This window comes from Caretta caretta, chromosome 4 (assembly GCF_965140235.1).
Source record: "Caretta caretta isolate rCarCar2 chromosome 4, rCarCar1.hap1, whole genome shotgun sequence".
In the NCBI taxonomy this organism is placed as follows: domain Eukaryota; kingdom Metazoa; phylum Chordata; order Testudines; family Cheloniidae; genus Caretta; species Caretta caretta.
In genome coordinates this window covers 108,016,997-108,027,613 of record NC_134209.1, presented here as the reverse complement: position 1 = coordinate 108,027,613, position 10,617 = coordinate 108,016,997, and the positions used below count along the sequence as shown (strand labels likewise).

General features: G+C 46.1%; 1 protein-coding gene across 1 annotated transcript in view; it reads left to right on the top strand.

Annotated features, from left to right (window-relative positions):
- CHRNA9 (cholinergic receptor nicotinic alpha 9 subunit) overlaps nucleotides 1-10,617 on the top strand; it is a 44,296-nt gene that overhangs the window by 11,350 nt on the left and 22,329 nt on the right. The window contains exon 2 of the mRNA XM_075127964.1: nucleotides 1,781-1,938. The gene's annotated coding sequence lies outside the window, so the exon portion shown is untranslated. The remainder of the gene's footprint in view (nucleotides 1-1,780; nucleotides 1,939-10,617) is intronic.

Here is a 10,617-nt window from a genome sequence, read left to right as displayed (position 1 = left end):
TGCCACTCCTGCAGCTCCCATTGGCTGCGGTTCCTGGCCAATTGGAGCTGTGGGGGTGGTGCTTGGGATGGGGGCAGCATGTGGAGCCCCCTGGCTGCTTCTATGTGCAGGAGCCAGAGTGAGGACATGCTGCTGCTTCCAGGAGTCATGTGGAGTGGGGCAAGACCCAGACCCTGCTTCCTGTTGGCAGCTCGAGGGCCAGATTAAAACATTTGGAGGGCTGGATCTGGCCCCTGGGCCGTAGTTTGCTAGAACCAGTCCAGGACATTAGACAGATACACCACTTGTTGCTCTGGTGGGTAATTTTCTCCTTTGTAGGCAAGAGAACATCCATGCTAATTGCACCTGGCTCTTTCTACAATGCTTTGTATTGTTTGATCACCAAATTCCATGTCCAGGGAGCTAGGGCCAAATGGAAATACCCTGATATGGTCCAGGTCATTCCCCTTGGGGGGATTTTTAGGGGCAACTGTTCATCCTATAGGAAGCTGTTGAGGGAGATTATACAGACAACATCCATTTTCTATATCTTTACATTAAATTATAAGCAGTACCATCTCCAAACACTTTCAGAGCCTGGCCAAAATCAACGACTAGATGAAAAGCAACTGGCTAAAGGTGCACGGAAGCAAAATTGAGGTTACAGTTTATTAACGCAGTCTAGTATTTTTTTGTACTCCATAATGCTTTCAGATGTCTGAAAAAACGTTGTGCAGCTGGCCAGAAAGTTATCTGACATGGACCTAGCCAGGATGTTTCATGCATTTGCTTCAGGCTTGATTACTGCATCCCTATTGTAGGAATCTGGCTACACTCTGCAAGAGCTTTAACTTGTGCAAAATGCAGCAGGCTGTGTTCTTAACAGCAAGTTGCCCCAGCGCTCTGCTCTGCCTTGGCTCTTTGTTAAATACAATCCATTTCAAGCTCTTTAGTCTGATACGAAGAGTACTCCTGGGGGAGATTCTGTATGACTATGTGCCAGCAGAAAAGGGCTCCCCCTATGGAATTTCTGTGCAGAAAATGGTAGGGAAGTTGTGTGGAGGGGGGGAGGGGGAGAGAGGTGGGCAAGCTACGGCCTGCAGGTCCATCCTGGCCTGGGAGGCTGGCCCCTGCCATGCGGGCAGTGCAGCTGGCTCCGGCCAGGTGGTGGGTCTGAGAGCTTCTGCTGCACTGAGTGGCATGGTAAGGATGGGGCGGTGGTGGGGAGTTGGATAAGGGGTGGGGAGTCCTGGGGGGCAGGCAGGGGGCAATTGGATGGGGTGGAGGTTCTCACATGGGGGGGGGGCTGGATGCGGGGGTTGGATCTATCAAAGCCTAGAGAGATCTTCAGAGACCACATAGGGCCAGATAGTGAGCTTGGTGACACTGGTGTAAATCCAGAATAATTTCATTGACAGCAGCAGAGTAGACTTACACTGGTGTTACTGAGATCAAAATCTGCGGTTACCATCCACAGCCTCTCCTCCTCAAAAGTGCTGCTTACAGGGCTGATTTTTTTCTTCCCCACACTTAAATTCAAGCTGAGGGAGAGTCTGAAGAACATCATCAGCTACTTAATAAGTCCTAAGAAATACCTAAAACTGTCCATCAGAAAAGGAATGTTTTAATAAACTCTCTGACAGGAATAAATACTGCTTGGTAATCCTATAATGATAGTTGTCAGACCTAAATAAGAAGATTTTGCTCTGGGATAATTTATTTTTTACAGTCATTACTTTCACTCTCTTTTTTTAATAATCGCAGTTATTTAATTGTTAACATGAAGTTTATTTTTTGTCAGCTCTGGAAGACTCTGATTCCAGGAGTGGCTTACTAACATGGCGGTTCAAAGCCCTGGATGCAGCAGATTAAGTTTGGTCTCCACCTCCAACTATCAGAGAGAAGGAAAAATCCACTTTGAGTAGCACTGGACATTAGTCAAAGAAAATAAATGCTTGGGTAAGCACAAATTTTCCATTGGAAATGTGTCTAAATATTTTTTCAAATGTATATGTATTACAAGGGAAGCTTTACTCGCAAAACTCTACAGCAATTGTTAAATACAGTCAGTGAATGAGATAGACGGCTTGGCTACACGTGCGAGTTACAGCGCAGTAAAGCAGCCCAGTGTGCTCTAACTCATGACCCGTCCACACTGGCAAGGCACGTAGAGCGCACTGACTCTGTAGCTACAGCTCTGCTGGTACTCCACCTTGGTGAGTGGAATAACGTTTGCTACGCCCCCACTGGAGCGCCGCGGCCCCAGTGTGGACGACCTGGTCTATTAGTGCTCTCTGATCGGCCTCCAGAAGTGTCCCATAATGTGTATGCTAGCCACTCTGGTCATCACTTTGAACTCTACTGCCCTGCCCTCAGGTGACCAACCGTCAGACCCGCCCTTTAAATTCTCTGGGAATTTTGAAAATCCCCTTCCTGTTTGCTCAGCCCAGCCGTGGAGTGCTCTCAGCGAATATTTCCAGGTGACCAGGCCTCCATGCGCCAGGCGAGCCCCAGTATGGAGCAATGGCGAGGTGCTGGACCTCATCAGTGTTTGGGGGGGAGGAAGCTGTCCAGTCCCAGCTGCACTCCAGCCATAGGAATTACGATACCTTCGGGCAGATATCAAGGAACATGATGGAAAGAGGCCATGACCGGGACACACTGCAGTGCAGGGTTAAAGTGAAGGAGCTGCGGAATTCCTACTGCAAAGCCCGCGAGGCAAACCGCTGCTCCAGTGCTGCCCCCACAACCTGCTGTTTCTACAAACAGCTGGATGCAATACTTGGGCCTGACCCCACCTCCACTCTGAGTACCATCATGAACACTTCAGAGCCCAGTTCAACAAGGCAGGAGGAGGAGGAGGAGCAAAGTGGGAACGAGGGTGCTGAGGTGGAGGAAGACACCCCGGTATCCCCAGATGCGTGCAGCCAGGAGCTGTTCTCAAGCCAGGAGGAAGGTAGCCAGTCGCAGCGGCCGGTGCTTGGGGAAGGACAAACACCAGAGGAGGTTCCCGGTAAGCGTCTTTTATTTTGGGAAGGAAGTTATTCGGTGTGGGCTCTTGGGGTGGGGAGGGTGAGGGCTGCTTGCATGCCTAGAGGCGAAATGGGGCGTTGATGTGCTCTCTCACATCGCGGTAATTGGCCTCAGTGATCTCTTCAAAGGTTTCATCCAGAACTTGGGCAATGCGCTTGCACAGGTTTCTCGGGAGAGCCGCTGTGGTCCTTGTCCCAATCAGGCTAACTTGTCCACATCACTGTGCTGTGAGGGGCTGGGAGACCATTGCTGCACACAGGCAAGCTGCGTATGGGCCAGGGCGGAAGCCGCATTGCAGTAGAAGACCCTCCCTTGCTTCCCAGGTCACCCTCAGCAGCGAGATATCTTCCAGGATGAACTTCTGTGCAAAATGTGGGGACAGTGTTCAGTATAGGGGCCCCCTGCCGCTGCTGGCTCTCTCCAAGGCACAGAAACCTAGAGGATAGTACAGCCATGAAACAATCAGTCACGCTTGACCCTGTGCTTACCATTTTGGGGCTCCTGTGGGTTACGTGCGCTCGCTTTGGGACTGGCAAATTATGCTATTTTGTAAACTGTGCTTGCCCTTAAGTATGGGGGAATCATTGCTCTGTCTGGTGTGAACAATGCTGCCTCTGTTAAGTGTTGCATTTTGCCTTTACAGATGCAAGCTTGAGATCTCAGCCATCTGTTTTATCACCGACCAAAAGACTCCAAGAATCAGAAAGAGGCCACGTAGAAGCAAGGAAGACATGTTGCATGAAGTAATGAAAATTGAAAAGTGCAGGAGTGGCGGGACACTGAAAGGAGGATCTGCCAGCAGAATGAGGAGCGCCGGCACAAAAGCGCTATGCTCCAGCAGCAAAGCATGGATCAGCTGATAAGCATTAGGAGAGCCAAGTGGACTCGATCCAGGTGCTCGTAGCCATGCAGGTGGAGCACTACCGCGCCTGCAGTCCTTGTCCCAAAACTCTTTCCCTTGTGCCCCCATGTCACCTCCAACCCACTTTTCTGAACATCCAGGTTCTTACTGCCACCAGCTTCTCCAACAACTGTAGCTTCACCACCCAGCCCTGAAAACTATGACCCTTACCCATTGCACTCAACCACCATCACCATGCAGGATAGCCATCCTGAAGTGCAGCACTCATTGCACAGCACTCCAGACAGGAACGCTGAGTATGATAACAGGACATACTCAACTCTGTGATTGTACTGTTCCCCACCCCACCACCTTGCCCTTTCTGTTTCCCAAGCAGTGGTGTTTCTTTTCAATAAATGAATTTTCTTTTCAATAAATGGATTTTTTGGCTTTGAAAACATTCTTTATTATTGCATAAAGTAAAAGATACCTTAGCCCAGGAATGAAACAGGCACTGCAAACACAGATTCCTACTAACATTGGAACCACTGCACTTCACTCCTGTGCAGGGCACCAGACATTACTGTTGGCTTTCAGCCTCAAATTGCTCCCTCAAGGTATCCCTAATCCTTGCAGCCCAGCGCTGGACCCCTCTAATAGCCCTGCTCTCTGGCTGTTCAAATTCAGGCTCCAGGTGTTGAACCTCCAAGTTCCATGCCTGAGTGATTTGTTCACCCTTCCCTTCACAAATGTTATGGAGGGTACAGCACGCGGATCTAACCTTGGGGATTCTGTCATCGGCCAGTTCCAGCTTCCCATACAGAGAGCACCAGCGGCCCTTTAAACAGCCAAAAGCACACTCCACAGTCATTCTGCACCAGCTCAGCCTGTTGTTGAACCGCTCCTTGCTGCTGTCAAGGCTCCCTGTGTAGGGTTTCATGAGCCACAGCATTAAAGGGTAAGCGGGGTCTCCAAGAGCATAATGGGCATTTTGACTTCCCCTATGGTGATCTTCTGGTCTGGGAAAAAAGTCCCGGCTTGCAACTTCTTGAACAAGACAGTGTTCTGAAAGATGCATGCATCATGCACCTTTCCCAGCCTGCGTTAATGTCAATGAAACGCCCATGGTGATCCACAAGTGCCTGGAGAACCATAGAGAAATACCCCTTCCGATTAACGGACTCGGAGGCTAGGTGGGCTGGTGCCAGAATTGGAATATGCGTCCCATCTATCGCCCCGCCGCGGTTAGGAAAACCCATTTGCGCAAAGCCATCCACAATGTCATGCACGTTACTAGGCGTCACGGTGGTTCTGAGCATGATGCAATTAATGGCCCTGCAAACTTGCATCAACACGATTTCAATGGTCGACTTCCCCACTCCAAACTGGTTAGCAACCTATCGGTAGCTGTCTAGAGTTGCCAGGTTCCAGATTGCAATAGCCACCCGCTTCTCCACCGTCAGGGCAGCTCTCAGTCTCGTGTTCTTGCGCCGCAGGGTGGGGGCGAGCTCCTCACACAGTCCTATGAAAGTGGCTTTTCTCATCCGAAAGTTCTGTAGCCACTGCTCATCATCGCAGACTTGCATGACAATGTGATCCCACCACTCAGTGCTTGTTTGCCAAGCCCAAAAGCGGCTTTCCACAGTGGTGAGCATGTCTGTGAATGCCACAAGCAAACTCGTGTCATATGTGTTACTCGAGTCGATATCATCGTTGGAGCCCTCACTGTCACTTTGGATCATAAGGAATAACTCGACTGCCAAACATGATGTGCTGGTGAGACTCAGCATATTCCTCAGCAGTTTGGGCTCCATTCCCGCAGACCGAAAGGGAAGAGTGCGCGCGCAGTACAAAAAACGTTGAAAGATGGTGCCATATGTGGACGGAAGCAGAGGGATTGCTGGGATGCGAATCGATGCATTACTGGGCGTTGGGACAGGACCCAGAATGCCCCCTCTGCCCCCTTCCCACAAGCCACAGCGCCAGAATGGGAAGAAGTGCTCTGTGGGATAGCTGCCCATAATGCACCACTCCCAATGCCTCTGCAAATGTGGCCATGCCAGTGCACTTGCAGCTGTCAGTGTGGACAGATTGTAGCGCTTTCCCTACTGCGCTCTCTGAAGGCAGGTTTAACTCACAGCGCTCTACATCTGCAAGTGTAGCCATGCCCTCAAGTAATCATCTGTTTACCTCCCTAATCTGGAGTTACAAGACTGTATCTGTTAAAGCCACAGTTAAACTTTGGTTGATACATTGTGTCTTTTACTTTTCCAGTTATCTGCATCTTTCGGTACCTTGCCTGCATTGCTAACTGTGCTGCTTCAGCCTCTGTTGTAGCTCCCTTTGAATTTGCAGGGAACTCTTGCAGTCTCAGGAACTAAGACAGGAGCTCCAATTCTTAGGCAATTCTCATAAAAATTTACTTTATTCCCTGATGCTGGGTGGAAGTAAGTTTACCCATAAGGTAGATGTCAAAGGGCATTAGACCTTCAACAGATCCTCATTGGTGTGATATTTTTAGTAACAGTGAAGACCGAGTTACTGTTTTTAAAGGGATGCTATTTTTCCTTTCTGAGTCTTACAGAGGTAATAAAACTAAAATGTTGCCTTTTACTCTTACTTTATATAATACCAGTATTATATAAAGTATACTATCACTTTAATATCTGATATGCCCTCAGTTTGGGGGAACTGTATCTGAAGCAACTGCTATCATCTCCAGTTCCAAGCTGCAGGAGGGCTGTCGCCCTTGTCCCCTGCTCCCAGGTTAGATTAATTTTTATTTAGAGGTACTCTCCTTTGTCCTCCATGTCAGTATGCTAGTCGGGCAGAGAAAGACATTGAAGTTGTCATCTTTACACCTGTGTAATAGGGAAAACATTTCTGTAGCCCAGTTCATTTTAAAACACTGGGATGTCTATCAAAGCCAGACTTATGATCTGTAATAGTGTCTAGGGCCTAGAGGTTTTTGTGTGTGTGAAGAGCAGAACTTTTATGATCAACAATTCAAGGACACAGTGCGAAGCTGGGCATGACATTAATAATACAAAGCTGTATACGAAACATTTTCTGATCTCAGCAGATAGGTTTTACTACCAGGGACAAAATGTTTCTAAAAAGCAGACACAAAACATTTGTTAGTTTGTATTCATCCTCGGGGAAGAAGTAGTAGTGAATATGACACCTATTTTAGATCACATAAATAATATCAAATCTTTCAGGGCAAAAAGCCACCCTTCTTCAGGTTTTGAATGAAAAGCAGACAGCAAAGGTGTGTGTCTGTGTATCTCTATCTTAAAAAAAAAAAAAAAAAAAATACACCAGAGGGGGCCAATATTTCAAACAAACTCTAGCTGGACTACTTATGTTTTCCTTGTCTGGAAAGTGTGGCCAAGATTCCATATTATCTGACATAGGCTGACATTTTCCTTAGTGTTTCCTGTTGTGTGTGTATGTGAGAGAAAGAGAAAGCAAAAGAGAGTGTGAATGAGTGTACTGGTTTCAGGGGCAGGGGATTTTGAGAGAGAGAAGGAAGTAGGGAAGGAGGTGCGTGACCACAAATCACCCCCCCCCACCGTATCTAAATATGAGAAGTGGGCCCAGTAGGGCCATATTACTGCTACTGATAGCTGACTTCCCAGTCCTATTAAGATTGCAATTAATCTGATGAAAAAATATTGTGATTGTGAAGAACTAGCGTGCTGCTTGATTCATCACAGGAGAATATTCTGTAGCAAAAAACTGCCCATGTGAACACTTTTAGGGAGGAAAAACTGGCATGAACTTAAATAGGACCAGACTGTGAGACCGTTCTCACAAACTGTCCTTGGAAACCAATCTGTTCTTCTCAGCTGTTCTCTGATGGAAGGTATTTGATTGTACAGACAGCATTAAGGCCTGTGACAGTACAATACCTGGCGGGTTTCCAGTTAGGGTTTTAAACTCTCCTTAAAATCCTGATCGAAGCAAAAAGATAAGAATGGGTTTTTACAAAATTCTGTGTGGAGGAGGCTGATGAAACATATTTGCTGAGACCTCAGTCCAAGGAGCACAGGAATTTTTTGGGGAGGAAAAGAAATATTGACTTTTAATAGAAAACACCAATTTTAAAGCATCTTTTTTAATATAAAAAAGCCACAATTTGCGGAGGATCAAACACCTAAAGCTGGAAGCTCTTTAATTACATGTTCATATAAAAAATAATTTTTCTGTTGATATTTAAATCTCTTTGAAAGTGCATGATCAGCCAAATGTCACTTAGATGGCAGCTATGTGCCAATCCAGAGATTTTTGCATGTCTTGCTGATGAACAGCATGCAGAACCGTCTGCTTGTCTGGATCCTCAAAGAAGTTATAAAATGTCACGTAAATGACATGGAAAATATGAACAGGCTTAGTGCATTGATGAATTAATGTTACATGAATCATCCCCAAAGAATACAAAAGAGGCACAATGTTCTGTCCATAAACAAAATCATCTGTATATTATTTTATTCAGATATTTGTCTTTGTGAGATGGCAGAACCAGCAATCGGACCTTGTGCCATGAACCTTAACAAATATCTATGGCAGCAAAAGCTGATTGTACTTTAAGTGGTATCTCAAGTTGTCAAATTGTCAATGCTGATTTATAATTGTGTGTACTGAAACCATTTTGCAACTACAGTGTCATATATTGAATAAACTAAAGTGCAGTCATTTTTCTTCTTTTTATATCATTTCTTGTTTTAAATAACTTCTTGTTTCTGCTTTGGCTTAGATGAGTGTGAGGCAAATAATCACTTCCTGGGATTAATCAAAATAGATTAAAAATAATATCATGTGATCTTGATAAGATAAACAGAAAGTCATCTTGAATGCATTGAGAAGTAAATGGGATGGATAATAGGGACATCTAGAGGTTGATACACGGAATGAAATAACTTAAGTTTGCCTGAAATGTTTTTGAAAAGCTAAATGGTTTGATTCCATTTTTAAAGGCCCATTTCTCTTTAGATTGTTTTTGTAAACGTCTTTATATTAATTCCTTTCTTTATAGCACCACTTGCTATTGTGAAAATGGAGAACTGCTTTATTGCATATTTAACCTTTATTCAAACTAAAAGATATTGTTTTTGTCTGTAATAGTACTTCCATAGATGAAGCTATAATTAAACAATCCCTCCCTCAAAAATCTTGTTTTATTGCTTGATCACTAATATAAGGCCATTATATAACAAGAAGAAAACTGTTATAATGTTTGTGAGAGGGTTGGTTGGTTTGTTTTTAAACCATCTGGCTGCTTTTCAGTGCTTAAACCCATCAGTGAATAAAAGTTGATGCAGTGGGGAATAGTGCTTCCCCGTAGGTTCCTCTATATCAGACCACAGGTCTTGCCTATTACTTGAGCCTCATTTTTCTGAAATGTATTTGAAACGTGGTTGGGGGGGACATAACTCCTCCAGACTTCTTCAGTAGTAAGTCCCATGCTCTTTGTGGCAAAGTCTTTGTAGTTTTTATAAGAGAATACAAGAATGATTTTATTTTCTCTCTAGGTAGGTGAGAATGCATAGGATTATCCATCCAATTTTTCTATTTCTCTATTCCACAGTTAGGGTATGTCTACACTACAGAATAAGATCGAATTTATAGAAGTCGGTTTTTTAGAAATCGGTTTTATATATTTGAGTGTGTGTGTCGCCACAGAAAATGCTCTAAGTGCATTAACTCGGCGGAGTGCTTCCACAGTACCGAGGCTAGAGTCGACTTCCGGAGCGTTGCACTTTGGGTAGCTATCCCACAGTTCCCGCAGTCTCTGCTGCCCATTGAATTCTGGGTTGAGATCCCAATGCCTGATGGGGCTAAAACATTGTCGCGGGTGGTTCTGGGTACATATCGTCAGGCCCCCCTTCCCTCCCTCCCTCCGTGAAAGCAAGGGCAGACAATCGTTGCGCGCCTTTTTTCCTGAGTTACCTGTGCAGACGCCATCCCACGGCAAGCATGGAGCCCGCTCAGGTAACCGTCACCGTATGTCTCCTGGGTGCTGGCAGACGCAGTACGGCATTGCTACACAGTAGCAGCAACCCATTGCCTTCTGGCAGCAGACGGTGCAATACGACTGGTAGCCATCATCGTCGTGTCCGAGGTGCTCCTGGCCACGTTGGCTGGGAGCGCCTGGGCAGACATGGGCGCAGGGACTAAATTTGAAGTGACTTGACCAGGTCATTCTCTTTAGTCCTGCAGTCAGTCCTATTGAACTGTCTTATGGTGAGCAGGCAGGCGATATGGATTGCTAGCAGTGTTACTGTACCATCTTCTGCCGGGCAGGCAAGAGATGAGGATGGCTAGCAGTCGTACTGTACCATCTTCTGCCGAGCAGCCATGAGATGTGGATGGCATGCAGTCCTTCTGCACTGTCTGCTGCCAGCCAAAGATGTAAAAGATAGATGGAGTGGATCAAAACAAGAAATAGACCAGATTTGTTTTGTACTCATTTGCTTCCCCCCCTCCCCTGTCTAGGGGACTCATTCCTCTAGGTCACACTGCAGTCACTCACAGAGAAGGTGCAGCGAGGTAAATCTAGCCATGTATCAATCAGAGGCCAGGCTAACCTCCTTGTTCCAATAAGAAAAATAACTTAGGTGCACCATTTCTTATTGGAACCCTCCGTGAAGTCCTGCCTGAAATACTCCTTGATGTAAAGCCACCCCCTTTGTTGATTTTAATTCCCTTAAGTCAACCCTGTAAGCCGTGTCGTCAGTCGCCCCTCCCTCTGTCAGAGCAAC